Genomic DNA, 18,709 nt, shown 5'->3' with positions numbered 1-18,709 from the left:
AGGCCTGACTCCCTGTAAATTTATGTTTTAAAAATTCTTCACCTTCCTTAACCACTCTAGACACATCTTTGTGTTGGTGGCAAACTTGGAGGATCTCATTTATGAGGTTCCAATATGAAAAAGCCTGAACAGGAATTTTCTCGGGGCCAAAAGTTTCATAATAATCCTTAAGACAGTCTCCAACACGACCCCACCTTCTTTCGTCTATAGTGCCCTCCTGAGGAAACCAAGGGCAAATATCCTCCGGCAGCATAAAAAATTGATTAATTTTTTTTTTCTTAACCCGTGTTCCTCGTGCCTTGAGTGAGGTCTTTAGGCCTTGAACAAAAAGTTCATGCTTACTAAGTGTTTGTCCCATGATTGGGTCGCCTCCCTTACTTTACGGATCTGTATCGCAGTCCAGCGTTTCTGTGGTGATCACGATGTGGATCTTCACTCACTGGCTGGGTGGCAATCCAAGAAGAAGAGAGCGACCGCTCAATCGGGCTACATTCAGACCAGGATCCTTGCTTCGAGCCCCATGTTGGGCGCCACCTGCCCCGGCCCGCGGGTTCAGTCAACAAGGGCTCAAAGAGGAACTGACCTGAATGAGAGACAAACCAGACACGAGGAAGGAGACCAAGACAGGGTTCTGATCAAGGTCTCAAACTTTATTTTTTACACAGCAGTATATATAGCATGCTGAGCAGGGTAATTAGTATCAGCAGGTCAATAGGGTTGCTAGGCACCAAAACTGCAAAGTATATCTTGCAAAAGGTCATAGGTGGGGAATCTTCAGAAGGCGCCAAGCAATGTTGTCAAACAGGACATTGGTAAGTTGTAAGGCTTAATGGCTCTTGTGCAAAGTGTGGCGGTTCTTATGCAAAGTGGTGGCTCCAAGCAATGTTGTCAAACAGGGTATCAATAGGCTCCAGGGCTTAACAGCTTTTATGGAAGGTAGTAGCTGTGTTTTCTAGCAAACAGCACTTGGTTCCCAGCATTTGTTCATACAAAATTGTCACTCCACCTATGGGCTGTTAGTAGTGACAAGACCCTACCAGAAGCATACATGTGTCAATTGTCACATATTAAATTGTGTTCTACTCCTATCATCCCTCTTAGGTGGATATTCTCTACCTCTGTAAATTAGGCCAATATCTTCCAAAAAATGTTCTGCTATGGCAATGCCTATATCTGACCTGTCTAGTACAGCAGTCATTAGTTGCATATGGCTATTAAGCAGTTGAAATGTAATGAATGCAACTGCAATGTATAATTTATAATTAGAATAAAATTTAAATTTACGCACACATGTGCTGCTGGTATTGGTTATGTGAGACAGCACATTTTAACAATAATATTCATTAATATTATTATGACAATCAGTATGATAATTATTAGCATAGTCTGTCCCACAGCTGCTGCTGCTAAGAGTGACATCATTGTTTATCCACTGTCACTCAGTTGTGAGGGGATCTGGGCCTGAAGATGGAAACCCAGTAAATACATTGCTCAGGTTGTCCATTTTTCTCTTTGAATCTCTTCAGGTGCTTTCCCAACCTTGTCACTTGTTTTAATTTTTGTGCCAGCACTGGTGCTATACTTTAGCTTTTTCTTTCAATATTGAGTCACATCTTCTCTACCAGCTTTTTGATTGTTTATTGGAGATAAGAGTCTTACATTCCAGTGGGTCACTTGTAATCCTAGCTATTCAGAAGACTGAGATCTGAGGATTGTGGTTTGAAATTAGCTTGATTAGGAAAGTTCATGGAACTCACAATTGGACATGGAGCTATGGTTTAGGTGGTAGTGTTCTAGCCTTGAGCAAAAAAGCTCAGGAACAGCACCCAGGCCTTCAGTTTAGGACTCAGGCCAACAACCCCTTCCACCACCCCCACCACCCCAAAAAGCGATTCTCATGCATTTTTTTTCTACCTGAAATTGGGGTTGGCTTCGAAATGCCATCCTCAGATCTCAGCATCCAGAGTAGTTTAGGATTACAGGTGTAAACCACTTGCTCCCAGCTACCTTTTGAAACTTTTGTAGATATTGTAGGTGTTAATGATTCTTGCAGCATGAAACAAATCTCAGCTATTACAAAGCAGAGTTTGTTAAAGGAAGTTTTCCAAATATAAATTTACTTTGAGAATTCTGTTATTAAGTATGCAGTCATGGTTATAAATTTTTACTCTTACCATATGTTTTTGAAACTCATAAGTTTTAGTATTTTATTTTTGTAGTTGCATTTTTGACATGATATTTTCTAATATGCCTTTTGATTTCTTCTTAGACCAACTTTAAAAATCAGATATACAGGGGATGGGAAGGTGGCTCTGTGATAGAGTATTGTCTTGCATTCATGAAGCCCTGGGTTCAATTCCTCAGCACCACATAAGCAAAAAGAAAAAAAGCTGGAGGTGGTGCTGTGGCTCAAATGGTACAGCACTAGCCTTGAGCTGAAGAGCTGAGGGACAATGCCCAGGCTTGATCCACTGTCACTGAACCTGTCTGAGAACCCAGGATATTGGTTGAAAATCCTATAGATCAAGAGTTGTAGAGACTCGCCGGCTTCTGCAAGAACCAATCCAGATAGGTGTTTACATTGCTATGTAGAAGAATGACTAGAACTGCAGGAGATGGAGGTTGGCTCTCCCAAGGTGTGGGTCAGAGAAACTGGATTCTGAATCATTATAGCATCCCCACTTGACCCTAAAATAATGAGAGAAGTGAACACAGTTAATTACAAGCATCATAGGATATTTTCATAAGCATCTTTTCTTACTTAATGCAATATTTTTAAATTTTCGTTTTATGCATCAAAATGTTCATAAAATACACAATGAACACACACACACACACACACACACACACACAGAATATGATGCTTCTAAATCCTGCCTGTAAGGGATCTCTAATTTGCCAGCACCATCCCACTATCTAGTTATAACCAGCGCACAGGTCCTTGCTGCTTCGGGAATCTTCCTCAACCTCACAGATACATATGTCACATTTCCATGCAGGAGGACAAATCGGCACATCTCACATTTGGATACAACAAACCTGGAGAGCAATGGCAACAGAGATCATCCCCTCCCCATCCCTTTCCTTAGCTCTAGTGTATTCTTACCTGGGATCCAGAGCATGAGTAGCCCCAGGAGCTGAGCAGGGCACCTCATTTTGAGAGTAAGGAGTCCTGGTCAGTTCAGGCATCTTAGAGCTGAGCTTTTATGTTGGACTTGCAGGGAAGCTCCTCCCTAGGGAGCAATATGCAAATGTCCTGGTGGGTGCAATGGTGAGAGACAATCTGTCAGGTGAGACAGAAACAGACACCAGGAGGGTAGGCTCTCTCCTGTAAGCAAATGACATTAACTGTGATCAAGAAAAGATCAAAAGCTATATACATATGACCAGATAAGATGAAGTTAAGCGAAATGAAGCCCAAGATAAGGACACAAGTGTTTTTTATTTCTTTCTCACTATTGAAAACTAGAAGTGGCGCTGTGGCTCAAGAGGCAGAGCACTCGCCTTGAGCTGAAGAGCACAGGGACAGCGACCAAGCCCAGAGTTCAAGCCCCAAGACTGACCAAAAAGTAAAAAAGATGCAGTGCACCAACATCAGATACAGTGAAAACAGGGGTGAGGAAGATACAGAGAAACAAAAAAAATCACATGGTACATTATAAATATGTTAGAAACAATAGCAAGAAAGCAAAAAACCAGTTGGGTCCCTATCTTGGGGTTCATTTCGCTTACCATCATCTTATCTGGTCATATGTACATAGCTTTTGACCTTGTCTGCTTGTCCATGACTAGTTATGGGTCCATTCTATGACCAAATGGGTAGAAGCACCCTGGAGATTTATTTTCTCTGTAGTTTCAGCATTAGAAGGATACACTATAGACAAGAAGGATATAAGTTTTCAATCACCTTCCATGGCTGTCATTCTTTATCAAGACATAGCATCCTGGGGTGTTTTTCAGGAATAATCTATGAGTAAATGAGATAGTGAGATATAGTCTTCCATTAGATGGTAGTAGCCTCTGAATTCGAATTCTACCACTATGTCTGGCATTAAAAGGCCTCAAAATCCTCAGTGCCAATGCTCCCTAGGTCTCACTGGAAAGACTTCAGTGTCACTGGACTTACAGCCTTAGAGATTCAGTTAGTTTTTCTTGTGTTATACTTTCTGTTTAGTCATTGTTAATAAGCTATAATAAAAGCAAAATTGTCCTAAATTTTAAAAGACAGAGGAAAAAGAAGGGAAAGATAAGGGAAGTTAATCAAATAAAAGCTACAAGTCCAAAGGCTGAAAGTTTGACAAAACCTTCCTGAAAGCTTGTTGAAATATTAAAACCTGAGTAGCAACCAACACATAACTTAGGAATATTAGTAACAACTAATTTCTGGACTGTTAACCCCAATCAATCCATAAACAAGTACATTTTTACAGACAGCCATATTTTACCTCTGTATATGAAATCTAACCTGTTTTACTTCTACCTAATATAGAATCATTTCAGGGAATGTTTGTAAAGCCTTACTGAAATGTTCTAGGTATTTATATCATGTGAAACATATTCCTACTGCTATTCAGCCTTGCAACTGGTGGATACAGGAACTTATCCTAGGACCTGAGTCAATGAACTATTCAATTTCACGGAAACTAAAGTCTCAAGATCTTTTGAGCCAGTATTTATAAAGAGCTTTTTTCCTCAAAAAGATTTCTTTATTGAGATTAAGCAACTTACATAAATTTCACAGTACTGTGGCATAGTAATACTTATCCAAAGTCATAAAAACATTTTATCCTTCATAATGATTATCATCATAATTTTAATCTATGAAGTTTATGAGCTCTACAAACATTAATATTAAACTATTTCTTCCAGATCAGGTGATATGATAAAGAGCTTTAACAAGTTGTATCTCTTCCTGGTTATTATTGGGAGTTATTGAGCAGAAAGAAATAATGTTCAAAGAGGAAACTTCTTCAAATTCTCAGTTCCAGTTGGACCTAAACTTCTCTCCATTGTTAATCTCCTAGGTTCTGGGCAACACCTGGTTGATGGTCATAGAGGAAGGGGGTGCCCTCTGACCTTTCCTAAATCATAGATTTCCTAAATCCTAGATCTTAAGAGCTTATTTGAATAAAGAGGTAAGCATTTTTTCTGTAATGGGATGGGTATTCTGTAGGAAAAGAAGTATGATCCTTGACATACGATTTTGCTTCCTGATTCAAAGGAAAGCAAAGAAGTCAACGTGATTTAGGAATTCTTGAATGTTCTTAGGATATACCATTTAATGGCTCAGCTCTTTTTCTTCTTTCTCAGTGATATTTCTGGACCCATAGTTCTGGAGTCTTGTGGATGAAATCTGAATAAATGTTGCTTCTTTTAATTTATGATGTGTAATTTTAATTTATTATTTAAGAAGTGTTTCCAACCTTCAATAAATCAAATTATATTCACCTGGAATTTCTAGAATTACATTTTTATATTATGTTTAACAAATTACCTACTGGCCTGGCTGTATGGTTAGCTGATCATTCAGGAGAGTGGCTTCTTATTCATAAAGATTCTCTCCAACTTTTGCATTTTCCTTTTCCTATTACAGTATCATAATTTCATCTTCCTTATCCTTCTCATCATCCATTTGCTTTGAATATTTATACAATAGATATTGTACCTCAATGAGAATTAACAAACGAATACATGCTAAAAGAAAAATAGCATCCCTAATCCTGCTGTCACATTGCTGAACACTGGCTACTGGGTATAACACTCTGTGTGCTTTTATTTTAGTTGAGTTTATTTCTTTTATATTGTAATGTGAAGTTGTTTTTCTTCATCTTTATATGAAATATAACATATTACAAATAATTCTTCATTTTTTTTTCTTTTGGTCGGTTATGGGGCTTGAACTCTGAGCCTAGGCACTGTCCCTCAGCTCTTCAGCCCAAGGCTAGTACTCTATCACTTGAGCCACATCACCACTTCTGTTTTTCTGGTGGTTTATTGGAGATAAGCGTCTTAAGGACTTTCCTTCCCTGGGCCAGCTTTGAGCCGTGATCCTCAGTTCTCGGCCTCTTGAGTAGCTAGGATTATATGCTTGAGCCACCAGGACCTAGCTTAGTAACAAGGTTCTTAAAAACATTTCATTGAAGGGCTGGACATGGTAATTAATTCATGCCTGCAATCCCAGCTAAACTGGAGGCAGAGATTTTTAAGATTGTGTTTCATTCATAGCTGTCCTGGAAAGCATTGAAACTCAACCCCAAAAACAAGTTGTAGCACGTGGTATATGTTTCTGAAGCTATGCAGGAGGTGAAATTAGAAGGATTGTTATAGAAGGCCTAGCCAGGTAAAATCACAAGACCTCATCTGAAAAATAAACTAAAGTAAAAACTGATGGTGAAATGACTAAAGTTCTAGAGCCTACTAAGCAGGAAACCCCAAGTTCAAAACCAATAGAACCAATTATATTGCTTTATCATTGACTACATCATTTATCATTTACTGCTAAACATGTAATATCTTCAATACAAATCATGTATTCAATTTCTTCTAATTTCTATAAATTCAATATTCTTTTTTTATTTCAGTTCTAGGACAGGGTCTTGAACTCAAGGCCTCCTGCTTACTCTTGTTTGGATTTTTCTCTCAAAGTTGGTGTTCTACCACTTGAGCCACATCTCCACATCTGGCTTTTTACTTACCAATCATGGAAATAAGAGTCACAAGATTTATCCAAAGATGGTGGATAAATATTAAAATGCTGCTTTCCCATGGCTATCATGATAAACCTCCTTTTTCTGCCCTTCTGTATTTGGCAATTGGGAGTGAGTAGCCAGACATGATACAGGAGTCTGCATTTTAAAATGTTAAAAATCTGGTTTCAGAATGATCTGTGTCCAGCATGGGAGATGTGCGTTTGGTTCTGTTAGACTGCAAAACAGGGACACACATGCTTAGTCCATAGTTTGGATAAATTTGCATCCAATGATTTGATATTTCAAATTGATATGTCAACATTTTACTGTAAACCATCCTGATGGTATTTGCATAGAATCTTTCTTGTGTATCATTACAGTTTTTATTCTCTTTATCTCACAGTTCTTTTTGAGTGTACTACAGTTAGAACTCAGGGACTTCAGATTGCTAGGCCAGCACTCTATCCACTAAGCCACCCTCCCAACTGCTGCTTTTGCTTTAATTCATTGTTCTGCTATCATCTGGAATGTACAGAAAATTCTTGAGCTGACCTGGACTGAGATATTTCTACCTCTTTGTCTTTTATATCTGAAAGTACAAGGCATGCATCACGAGGCCTGGAATTCTCATATTTTTCTTATTTGTTTTCTTTTTTTTTTGTTAAATACGTTTTATTGTAAAAATACTGTACAGAGGGGTTACAGTTACATGAGTAAGGTAATGAGTACATTTCTAATAAAGCATTGTTGCCTCTTCCTTTGTTTTTCCCCTACCATTCCTTCCCTTCCCACCTTCCCAACCAGGAGATTCTTATTTACAATTAACTGACCAAATTCATGAAATGGAGCTGTGGCCCAAGTGGTAAAACAGTAGTTTTGAGCACAAAAGCTCAGGGACAGCCCTCAGGCCCAGAGTTCAAGCCCAAAGAGCAAAAGAAAGAAAGAAAGAAAAAGTTCTTTGCATGCCTATATAACTTGCAATTATTTTTTATGTTTTGATCTAAGTTCATTCTGTACCTTACTTTTTAGTACTTAGAAAATATTCATTTAGGTGAAATGAAATGCTTTAAAACACAAAATCTACAGAAATTCCAGAATAGTTACTGAATGGTAAAAATGTAAGTAAATGTGGATTTCTTTTCTTTTTTTCTATTTTATTTTATTTGTGAACATACTGTACAGAGGGGTTACAATTACATGGGCAGTATAATGGCTACATTTCTTACCAAGCATTGCAGCCTCCTCCTTTGTTTACCCTTCACATCCCTTACCAGCCTCCCCCCTTCCCCCCAATCCCAATCCTTCTCCTTCCCCCCCCCCCCCCCACGCACCGACGTTGTAAAGCTCGTTTTGGACATGACAACTTGTACTTCTCATTGTTGCAACAGGTCCACCTGTATCCTTAAACAGCTGGTTTTTCCCCATCTCCTCCACAAGTTATACTGACATCAAATATAGTGAAAGCAGGGGTTATACTGTGGGGGAGGGACATACAAAGCAACAAAGAGATAATCTTATAAATGCTTTAGAAACACATGCATGAAAGAAAAAAACATTAAAATACATATCTAAGGGTTCATTTTTATTTGTTTGCTTGTCATCCCATGGTATTGGTCATGACGTGTACTTGACATGTGCAATATTAAAAGCATACACCTACATGTGCCTCACCCAAAGTTATTGGCAGTGAATTTTTCTTGAACCTAACATTAGAAAAACTCTGAAGAAAATTCCAGGAACCAAGGTGAAAATCTTATCCAAAAGTTACTGTAGAGAACCATAAGAAATAGAGACACTAAAACTATGCAGCCAACCAAACAGTTGCCCATTATGCAGCAATTGTGATGAGCAAAAGATCACAGTGATCTCAGGCTCTCTGCTACTTAGCAGTCTGAGATTCAGGTCTACCTAGAACCCACCTTGGGTTTTTCCTGCCCCTTTAAGTTGTGCTTTGGGATGGCTGGTCTTCAACCATGCATGTCTTGAAGGACAGTGTCATCAGCTCTTTACTCTGGCTTAAGTTCTCTGGCTCTGAATGTCCTCCCTGTCTGTCTTCTAATTCCTCAATAAAAAATTAAACTCTCCTTTTCCATCTGCAAGATGTGTCTCAAGAAAGCATTTTCATCTGTGCCACTCTATTCCATGTATGTCTCTGCAGACTCAGGGTAAAATGCACATCCATAGACACAATCCAGCTGCTATCCTGTGAGCCTGAGGTCAAACAATGTGCCCTGGTGGCCCCACCCTTCCATGCTTTATGGAGTGTGGCAGCTGCTAAGTTCCTTACTTATCTGCTTCAGCATCCTCGTTTGTGTAATTGTTACAGTAGTGTTGAACACTTTGCTGTATCTTTCTCTGGGATTTTACCTTCTTCCATCCATGGACCAATTTTTTCCTTGGCTATTTTTACTCACAGTATCATATATCTCATAATCCTAAGTATTTTCTTCAATGGCAACAAACCCCTGAAGTCTTTAATCACACCACATCTCCACCTCCTCAATCTATTTCCTCCTACATCCACAGTTAGAACATTGCCTATAAAAGAGAGATGCCCTATGTTTGTCATTTTTACTTGCTCTTAATTCACCTTTTTGTATACCTTTTCCCTCATACTTAACTCATGATATTTAGTAGTGGAAACTTCAATACCCACCATAGAAGCTCTTTCAGAGTGAGTTTTTTTCCCCCAAGTTATTCCTTATGATTAGTTGGATATATTTCCAGGTAAAGTTATAATCCATAGGAAAATATTTTGTAAAATGGAAGAGTTTCCTATACATTGGTTAAAAAATTTGGTAAGTCTTAAGAGCATACATAAATGACATAACATATAATAACAAAACAATGTGACAATAATACTTGTTAGACAATATATTGGAAATGAACTTTACAGCTTGGGCTGGGGGAGTAGTTGGCAGGGTAGACATTGGAGATAATGAGGGAGAGGGCAACACTATTCAAAAAGAAACCTACTCATTACCTTACTTTTGTAACTGTAATCCCTCTATGTATCACCTTTACAAAATCGTGAAAACAATAAAATAGGGAAAATCAGAAAAATCATAGACTAATATCTAATAATACATCATATATAAAAATAACGCATAATATATTTTATATAATTTATATTTAATTCTTATGTACTGTATCTTATGCATTAGGTATATATACATAAATATGATGCATAAGTTGCATGCATATGTTCACTTGTCAATCTGAGAATCAGAGGGCTTCTAAATTAATGAAGATCTGCTTTAACTTGAGTTTTCTTCATTTTTATTTTTATAAATAAAAGACTTCAGTGACTGTCAAAGATTCCTAGATTCTTGAGATTAAAACAGAGAAGATTCAGTGAGCTAGGAACACTGCTGTGATTCTTGGTGGGAACTGGTCTGGAGGACAGAGGGACTAAGCTCAAGAAACATCTCACCTTCAGTGTACCTTGCAGGGGAGAGCACAGGATGGCTGGACACCCAGTGCCAACAGTGTTGTTTGCATTCGGTGTTTCTCTTGATAATTTCAGCTTGATTGATAAGTGGGACTGGGATTTAGAAAATAGAAATAAACTAAATTTATCCTCCTTTCACCCCTCCCTTTCTCTCCTTCCATTCATGTCCATCTCCTACTTTGCTTCTCTCTCTCTCTCTCTCTCTCTCTCTCTCTCTCTCTCTCTCTCTCTCTCTCTCTCTCTCTCTCTCTCTCATTTTCTTTATTTTTCTCAATGTATGATGAATATATTCCACAAGTACAAATCTCTTTTAAAATTAGATAACTGATCTCTGCACTTCATCATTCTGATTGAGTTAAAGGCTGTCTCCATTTATGTGAAAAAATATTTCTAATAGAGTCAACAGCTATCCATGACATATCAGCAGGCCAGGAATAATGGAAAATAACTGTTTTAATAAATAGGAAAACCCTGCAACAAACTTTGTACTCATTGATACAGGTATTTAGCATTTTAACACTCAAGTTTTATTCAAGTATGAAATGTTCACTATTACTTTCTGTATCTAAAATTGTACTGAAGTTCTCCAAATGCAGTAAGAAATGCTAAAACTAATTGGAAAAAAGCACAAAAGACCTGAAGCAGAAAAAGGAAGTGGCAAACTGTCTTTACTTGCTGATGAAATTTTTGCATAAAGTATTTAAAAATCTCAAAATAAAACTTTTGAAAAAACTTCGAAGTGTCTCCATGCACATTATGAATATCTATTCAAGATTAATAGAAACTTGAATAAAGGCAGAGTATTTCCATGTTTATAGTCTGGAATGTAATTTTAATACTTCAACATTCAGCCCAGGGCCAGTATCACACATCTATAATTACACTTACTTCAAAGATTGAGACATAGAAGCTCGCCCAGGATATCCTGGGCAAGATTCCTGTTCTATGATTCTAGAACAGCTCTTACAAGAGGAAGCATGAGGAAAGCAGCTGGGACAGCCCAGGCTCACACTTCTGCTTCCTGGAGGTTTATGTTATGGCTTGTATCACTGTGGGTGGGTTATTATAATTCTGTTGACAGTAATAAGTGGCAATGTCTTCAGGCTGCAGGCTATTGATGGTGAGAGTGTACTCTGTCCCAGAACCACTGCCACTAAATCTGGAGGGGATCCCGGATTGTAAATACTTAGCACTATAGATCAGGAGCTTTGGAGCTCCCTGTGGTTTCTGCTGGTACCAGTTTAACCAACTGTTAATGCCCTGACTGGCCCGGCAAGTGATGGTGACTCTGTCTCCAGGAGATGCAGATAAAGTGGATGGAGACTGGGTCATCTGGATGTCACATCTTGTACCTGCCATTGGAAAAGTAATAAGTATACAAAGAATCAAGCATGTTTTCAGAAAGCTGCATAAACAGCCAGGCATCACTGACTACAGCAGACTGAGGAGACCCTCAGCGTATTCTTTCCTTACCTGTAATCCAGAGCAGCAGGAGCCCCAGGAACTGAGCAGGGGCCTTCATGTCCATGCTGTGTGCTGACAAGGACTGACTCCTGCTCAGGGTATGAGCAGCTTTCAAGAACTGCTCAGAGCAGTGGGCTGTGCTCTGGGCACATGCAAATCAGTAGGGGTTGGAAGGGGCCAGCGCAGCTGCACCAGCCCAGTATATGAGCCCAGACATGATGTACCAGATACAAAAAAAACATACCAGGGTAGCACTGATGTGCCTGAAGAGAATGTGTTTCTCTCTGAGGTTCAAGGGACAGAATGCCTCTCTGGTTAAATACAATGAACTTTAATTTACACATGGGTCATGACACGCTTTTCATAATAGCATTTTATCTAAGTCAATTTTTCAAGCAAAAATGGTTCCAAAATGTAGAATTAATGATTTAGATCACATTTTCTAAGTCTTTGGTTTCCTTGAACCTGTTTGTTAATCATGGACACAATTACTCAATTACTCAAGCTACATGGGTATGTAGGTTGATAGAGAGATTGACAGTTAAGTAAATAGATGATAGACAAGTATCAATTAAGACTTAATGAAAGACAATGAAAGTATGAAATTAAAGTATATGCAGTATTGTGCTATCATGTACAATGTACAGGCTAGCCTTTGGGTTTTGCTATCAACTCCAGGTTGCTGTCCTCTGGTTCTGAATGTACTTTCCTACCACCATCATCCAGTAGACTTAATATCAGACATTGGCTCTCTGTATACTGAAAGGACCTGGCTACAGGCATAGCCTTATTACATTGTACATTTCTGAACTGCAAGTCTTGATGACATTCATGCCTTATTGTTCTTAATCCAAGTTATTCCTCCTAAGAACCTGAGCTATTCTCTAAACCAACACTCAACTAAACTTCAATTTACTCTGCCTCTTAAAACTGTAAATTCCTACAGTACCTCACATTTAATGGAATTTGTAATTAAAGAAGTTTTCAGTGATTTAATTTAGAGTTTATGATATAAACAAGCTCTGAAAAGATGACATGTAGCATAGTAAAGTGTGAGGTGGGACACTGGAGCTGCAAAGCCAGACAAACAAAATGCCACAGGTGATAAATCCAGAGTATGATGAGGAAGGATCCCACGTGGAGTCCAGCAAGTGAGGAAGCTGTTCACCCTATTGCCAGATGTACAGGACATTTGCTTGACAATGAATCCACCATCTTAGTGTGAGTCCAAGCAGTTGCTGCAGGTGCACAAAGATAACACTGCTCCCCAAAGGCCAGTAGCTCACAGACCAGGCACTGCCAAAGTCAGAGTCCATCTGTACCAGGCCCTACATGACAGGTACCTATAGCAACCCTGCTAACTGAACTATTTCATACACTATTGGAGCAAAGCAGAGTATAGAAATAAAATTCTGTTTTCTTCTCCCCCCTCCACGTAATGAGTAGAGCTTTGATGCCTGACCTGGCTTATGGTAAACATGCAGTCCTGGTGCAGACAAGGTCTCCTGATTATCATTCTTCTGACGTGGGTTTCAGAGAAGAACAATTAGAGGAATAGCTCTCAGTTACAGGTGGAAGAAGAGTGGATATGAGGATGGAGAAAGAATCACCCGACTAATTGTGAAATAAGACAGTCAGTCCTGGGCTGGGAATGTGACTATGTGGTAGAGTGCTTAACTAGTATGCATGAAGCCCTCGGTCCAATTCCTCAGTACCACATACACAGAAAAAGCCAGAAGTGATGCTGTGACTCAAGTGGTAGAGCACTAACCTTGAGCACAAAGAGGGCCAGGGATAGCGTCCAGGCCCTGAGTTCAAGTACAGGACTGGCAAAAAAAGACAGTCCCAGAGATCTAAGGTGGAGTAAGCCATCTGTGCTGGTAAAGATGGTGTTCTACTGCTTCCTCCTCCTCTTCCCTCTGCCTCCGAGCCCTCACACACAATGCTTCCTAGGACATGAATTGTTGGTTTCTCAGGCAGCCTGGCTATGAAGCCCTTGGCTGCAGTGTGCCTCTCCAGCTGCCTCACCAGTTGGAGCCCAGGTTGAGGGACACCACCTGTGTCTCTCAGCTTTTCCATGTATCATCTTTCACCTGGATATTCTTAAAATATTTAAACCTTTTTTAATTTACATTTTCATAAATTTTTAATTGTCACTATTTATTTGTTTGGCTCTGGTCCTGGGCCTTGACTCAGGGCCTGGTTTGACCTGGTTGAGGTTTCCTTCCTCAAGGATAGTACTCTACCACTTGAGCCAAAGCTCCAATTCCAGCAATGATTTTGAGGGTGGGATGCCTTTGGGGAAGAGTAGTTCAGTGGAGATGACAGGCTCCTGTACTTTCCTATCTGGTCTTTTTGGAATCATGGTCTTCTGATCCCGAGCTCCTGAGTACCAAGGATAGAAATCTTGAGTCAGAGGTCTTGCAGCTTTTCCTCTCTTTGGAAAACATGTGATTACTTTTCCCTATCCAGAGGCCCACTGAGTAGTCTGTGCTTTATTTGAGCCGGAGACACACAAACACACTGATTGTGTGTTTGTTGTGTACATGTTTGTGTCTATTCTTTGCTCTATACAGATGTTCCCTGTGATTTGAAATCCCCCCACATTATTGCACTTATTTTTTCATATATTGGTATAAAATTATTTCACTGATCTTGACCATGCTTGACTGCTTTCCCCTATCCACAGCTGATTTGCACAATGTGTTCACTATGTGGGTCTGTGTGTGGGCACATGTTGCATCTTCACACAGCTGTTCCCTATGAATGGGAAAAAACACCTTCCTCCTTGAGAGTATAACACTTATTAATTTATATATCTTCTAAACCCAATACACTGAGACATACCTGTTCCTTAGGACATCTTCCTTCAAGTTGTACAAGGGCAAGAGTTAAGGAGGGAGGAGTAGCCATGAGGTTCTAGGTTCCCAGGGTAGATAAGACTGGACATATTATGAAACTGTTGCCCTGGCAGAGGCATGGGAAAGCCAGTGGGAAGTGTCCTTTGGATATCTCCCCGTTATTCCAGGCTTCCTGGAATAACCAGGGGAACTTGCCCTTGCCTTGGTTGTACTCAAGAATGGTCTTGACCATGAGCCAAGAAGTTCTTATATCAGCGGCCTTTCTGGTGTTGCCCATAGGCCTGGGGGCAGCCCTGGTGATACCAAAAGGAGCACAGGCTATTGTCTGAGCTTGTGGATGAAACATCCTGCCTCCCAGACCACTCTGTCCTACACCCCCACGAGCACTAGCAACACTCCCAGCACCACATCCTCCTCGTACTCCTCCAGCTCCTGGCTGACTAGCACTGTCCGCAGCACTTGCCAGGTGGTTGGTGATGTGCACACTCACAGTGTGAGCCAGTTTGGGTACGACCTTGCCGCCTCAGGACATGGCTGGCATTACAGTCTGGCCAAGAAGCTTGCACAAGGGCCAGGAGGCTTTTCTGGAGGTGGGTGTAGATGCTTCTCGACTCATTGGTCTCAGCTCTTCTTGGACTGGGCAGGCTAGACCCTGGTACTCACTGCTTGCAGACCCTGTGCACCATGGGAATGGGGTGAGTGTTTCCTTGATGCTGGTGTGGAGAAGGGGTAAAAGTCCTGGAAACCAGTGCAAGGAGAATGCAGGGCAGCCTGGGACTGGCTGGATCACTGTGTTGTGGGAGGCCCTGAAATACCTGGGTACGCAAGGGAGCAAAGGAGTCGCGCTTTGGTCCGCAGAACAGAGGCATCTTCAGGGACATTCTGACAAAGGCAAGGCTGCCACTTCCCCTCCCTCTTTCCTTCTCCTTCTCCCACTTCCCAGGGCACAGAGGCTCCGAGCCCAGGTGGAGGGAATGGGGACATCTACTGCAGGTCAGGCAGCCCACTCGAGTTGGCCTGTGACCCAGGGAAATTAGGGGTTTCAGTGCTGAGCAGCACCATTGGCACCCTGGATTCTTGTGTGGAATTAGTGACACTGGCTGTATAGTTGGCTGGGGCTGGGGCCAGTTGTCCCATGCTCACCCTCAAGACTGAGCTATGCACCGAATCTGAGGGTCTACTGGGGCAGTGGGAGCCATTCTCTTTCAGACCTCCTGGAGCTGAGGCAGGAGCACGAATCCTGCCCCTGGTCCTCTGTCTTTTCAGCAGCATCTGGGTCTGGTTGAGGGTATCCTCAAAAGACTGTGGAGGTGCCCGGAATTCATGCTGTTGCTGGGATTCACTCTGGGGATTGCCCCCACACAGCTTCTCTGGGTTGCCAGAGATCTGACCTTAGAGGGCCTAATCCTCCTTTCTCCTCCACAGAGGATCAGCACCCCTCTTTTTGTGTGGCTCTGCCCTGTCCCTGGGGTTCCCAAGAGACCCTCTTGTGGGCACCTTGGTGAGTCCCGGACCTACGGTTTGGGAGGGCAGCCGATGCCAGGCGTGCCCTGGGTACCAGTGGGCCCAGGGTCCTGAGGGCCTCTGGAGCTGTCCATGGACCAGTGATGAGGACTGATGCTGCCCCCAGAGGATGCTGGGGCCACTTGGGGATGCTTCTCCCACCTACTACTGGGTCAACTGCTGACAGTCTGCTTGCCAGGTCCCTGGAGCTCATACAGCTTCCCAGGCCATGGGGGCTCTGGCCCAGAGCAGGGGACAACCTTCCTGGGCACCATGGCTTTTCCCCCGGACCCCCAAACCACACTTGACTCTTTCAACTTGTCCTCTTGCACCCACCCTGCTTCTGACAGCACAAGAGCCTCCTTCCTGGGCTCTTGAGCGCCATCCTGTTCAGAGACCTGTTGTAGAATCGCTGAAAGAAGCGCTGGGTTGCAGCCCAGGAGAGCCAAGGTCTCCCAGCGTGTGTCCAGCTCCTTTGCCATACTGCCCACCCTTCACCATCTCTCTGACACCCGTGGCGCCAAAGATTTCTGCCGTGATGGGCAAGACGGACAGCAGACTCAAGGATTTGCAGAGCTCCTCCAAATGTGTGCTGGAGGCCAGGTGCTCTTGGAGCAGCCGCACGGCTCCCCACACCCACTCGGCGGTCTGCGTCCCCATGCCACCCCTGGCCATGTCTACAGAGACGCTGGAACCACACACCTGGACTCCTCAATCCAGGGGTTCACTCGCCCTGCTCTGAGAGAACAGATCCACATTTGACACCTTCAACAGGTCCTCCTGCTCCCTCTCACCATCCTCCACCTCCCTCTGCCCTTCCACCTGCCCAAGATCATACTTCCTGGGCTCTAGACCTCCATCCTGGTCAAGGACTTGGCTCAGAGTCTCTGATTTGTGGCTCAGCACGGCCAAGGTCTTCCAGTGTTTGTCCAGTTCTTTGGCCAAACTGGCCACCTGTGGGGGCTTCCTAAAACTCTTCACTATGCTTCTGACACCCATGGTGGCAAGGATTTCTGCCGTGATGGGAACGATTGAGAGCAGACTCAAGGATTTGCGGAACTCCTTGACATCTGTGCTGGAGGCCAGGCGCTCCTGAATCTGCCTCACCGCTCCACACACACACTTGGCCACCCCCATCATTTGCCAACCATGTCCAGTTTACATAGGTGCCTGGGCACTCACCTGGGTTCCTGGATGCCATGGGTCACTCACTGTGCTCTGAGCAATCGTATCTGGTTGGTCACTGCAAGGCACGTGGCACTGCCTGGGAGAGTCTAGAGTGGCTCTGCTTGCCAGCTGCCTGCCTTATATAGTCCTTTGGCTGCCCCACCTCTTCCCACGGTTCCTATAGCTATATATGATGCTTTAATGCCATTACAAGAAATAAGAGTAAAAATTACATTGGCTTTGAATGTTGAATTCAGTGCCATAATCTCTGTAAAGGACAAAAATGATAATGAAGGTGTCAAATTGGAGTAAATATTTTTATTTTTTTCATTCATAAAGATATTCTTTTTAGTATAGTTTGTAAGGTTTGTGACATTTTTTTCACTTAGGTCAACTAAGAAAAAACTGATTATCATTCTCTGAATGAATAAGTCTATGCATCAAACTATTGGAAATCACTTACTTTGTTATAGCAATGGAAATGGACTGTGTGTGTATATGCACGTGCATGTGCATGTATATATGTGCACAGTCATGTGTGTATATGCACATGTGTGTATTTAACATGTGGATTAACTAGATATGTTCTTAATAGGGGCTAATAGAGAAGTAAAGAGAATCTCTCAACCTTGATATTCATCCTCTAAACACAGCTGGTTTTCTTTTGTTTCTGTCTGTTTGTGCCAGTCGTCAGGCTTGAACTCAGGGCGTGGGCAGTGTCCTTAATCTCTGCTCAATGCTAGTGCCTTGCCACCTTCAGTCACAGTTCTTCATCCAGATTTTTGGTGGTTAAGTGGAGATAAGTGTCTTAATATCTTTCCTACCTTGGCTGGTTTTGAACCACAATCCTCAGACCTCAGACTCTCGAGAAGCTAAAATGGCAGCTGTGAGCCACCAGCTCCTGGGTTCTTAAACCTAATAAAGATCACCTGCCAACATGCTGAAATGCAGATTCACATTCAGTAGATCTCGAGTGGTTTATAATTTTGTATTTGCAAAATTTTGTATTTGTTTTCAGTGTTGTTGATGATATTGTTGAATTCTGGAAAATTCTGAATAAGAAAGAAAATAATATTATTTCCATATTCCGTTGAATTTTCTTCTTATTTTGTTAAGCGAGAATTTAATTTGTAAAGAGCCTCATATATATATAAAATGCAAAACTTTATTTCCATTGATGTGTGACTTTATGAAACTTTATTGCTTTTATTGCACCCTTCTGATGACACTTAGATTCAATATGGAAATGTTCTTGGGCAATGCTCTCCTGATCAAATCCTGAGAGTTGGGCCATAGGACCACACTGGGTTGTCAGCTCTGAAGTTCATTACACAGTCTCTGCAGGAAGTACATTTCCCAGAACCCCTTCCCTCTCTAGATCCCTATCCATATGGTGAATGAGGGCCTTATTTAGGAGTCAAAGCTGTAGAAATATGGTGTCCTATCCATCTCTGAGAGAGTAGAGGACAGAGTTGAGGGCTGCTGGCAACTGAGCTCTTCATACAAGTTTATATGAACAAACATACAATTTGCTGTTAGTGTGTACATTGTTGTAAACTTCTTATCATCAGTAC

At 41.7% G+C, this 18,709-nt stretch overlaps 1 long non-coding RNA gene across 2 annotated transcripts; it reads right to left on the bottom strand.

The window, feature by feature from the left end:
• Nucleotides 1–648: 648 nt before the first annotated feature.
• Nucleotides 649–10,551, bottom strand: LOC138804356 (uncharacterized). Of its 2 annotated transcripts, none has more exons than XR_011365227.1 (7): nt 10,123–10,551; nt 9,346–9,464; nt 8,021–8,164; nt 6,696–6,924; nt 3,908–3,967; nt 3,107–3,328; nt 649–2,688 (listed from the first exon to the last, which is right to left on the bottom strand). It is a non-coding gene; the product is annotated as an uncharacterized lncRNA (long non-coding RNA). The 2 variants fall into 2 exon arrangements; XR_011365226.1 differs by having other exon boundaries at nt 3,107–3,256.
• Nucleotides 10,552–18,709: the final 8,158 nt, after the last annotated feature.

The sequence above is a fragment of the Dipodomys merriami genome, unplaced genomic scaffold (genome assembly GCF_024711535.1).
Source record: "Dipodomys merriami isolate MVZ:Mamm:240054 unplaced genomic scaffold, mDipMer1.0.p SCAF_36, whole genome shotgun sequence".
Taxonomy (NCBI): domain Eukaryota; kingdom Metazoa; phylum Chordata; class Mammalia; order Rodentia; family Heteromyidae; genus Dipodomys; species Dipodomys merriami.
Note: the sequence above shows the minus strand (reverse complement) of the source record. Positions and strands in the feature narration are given on the sequence as shown.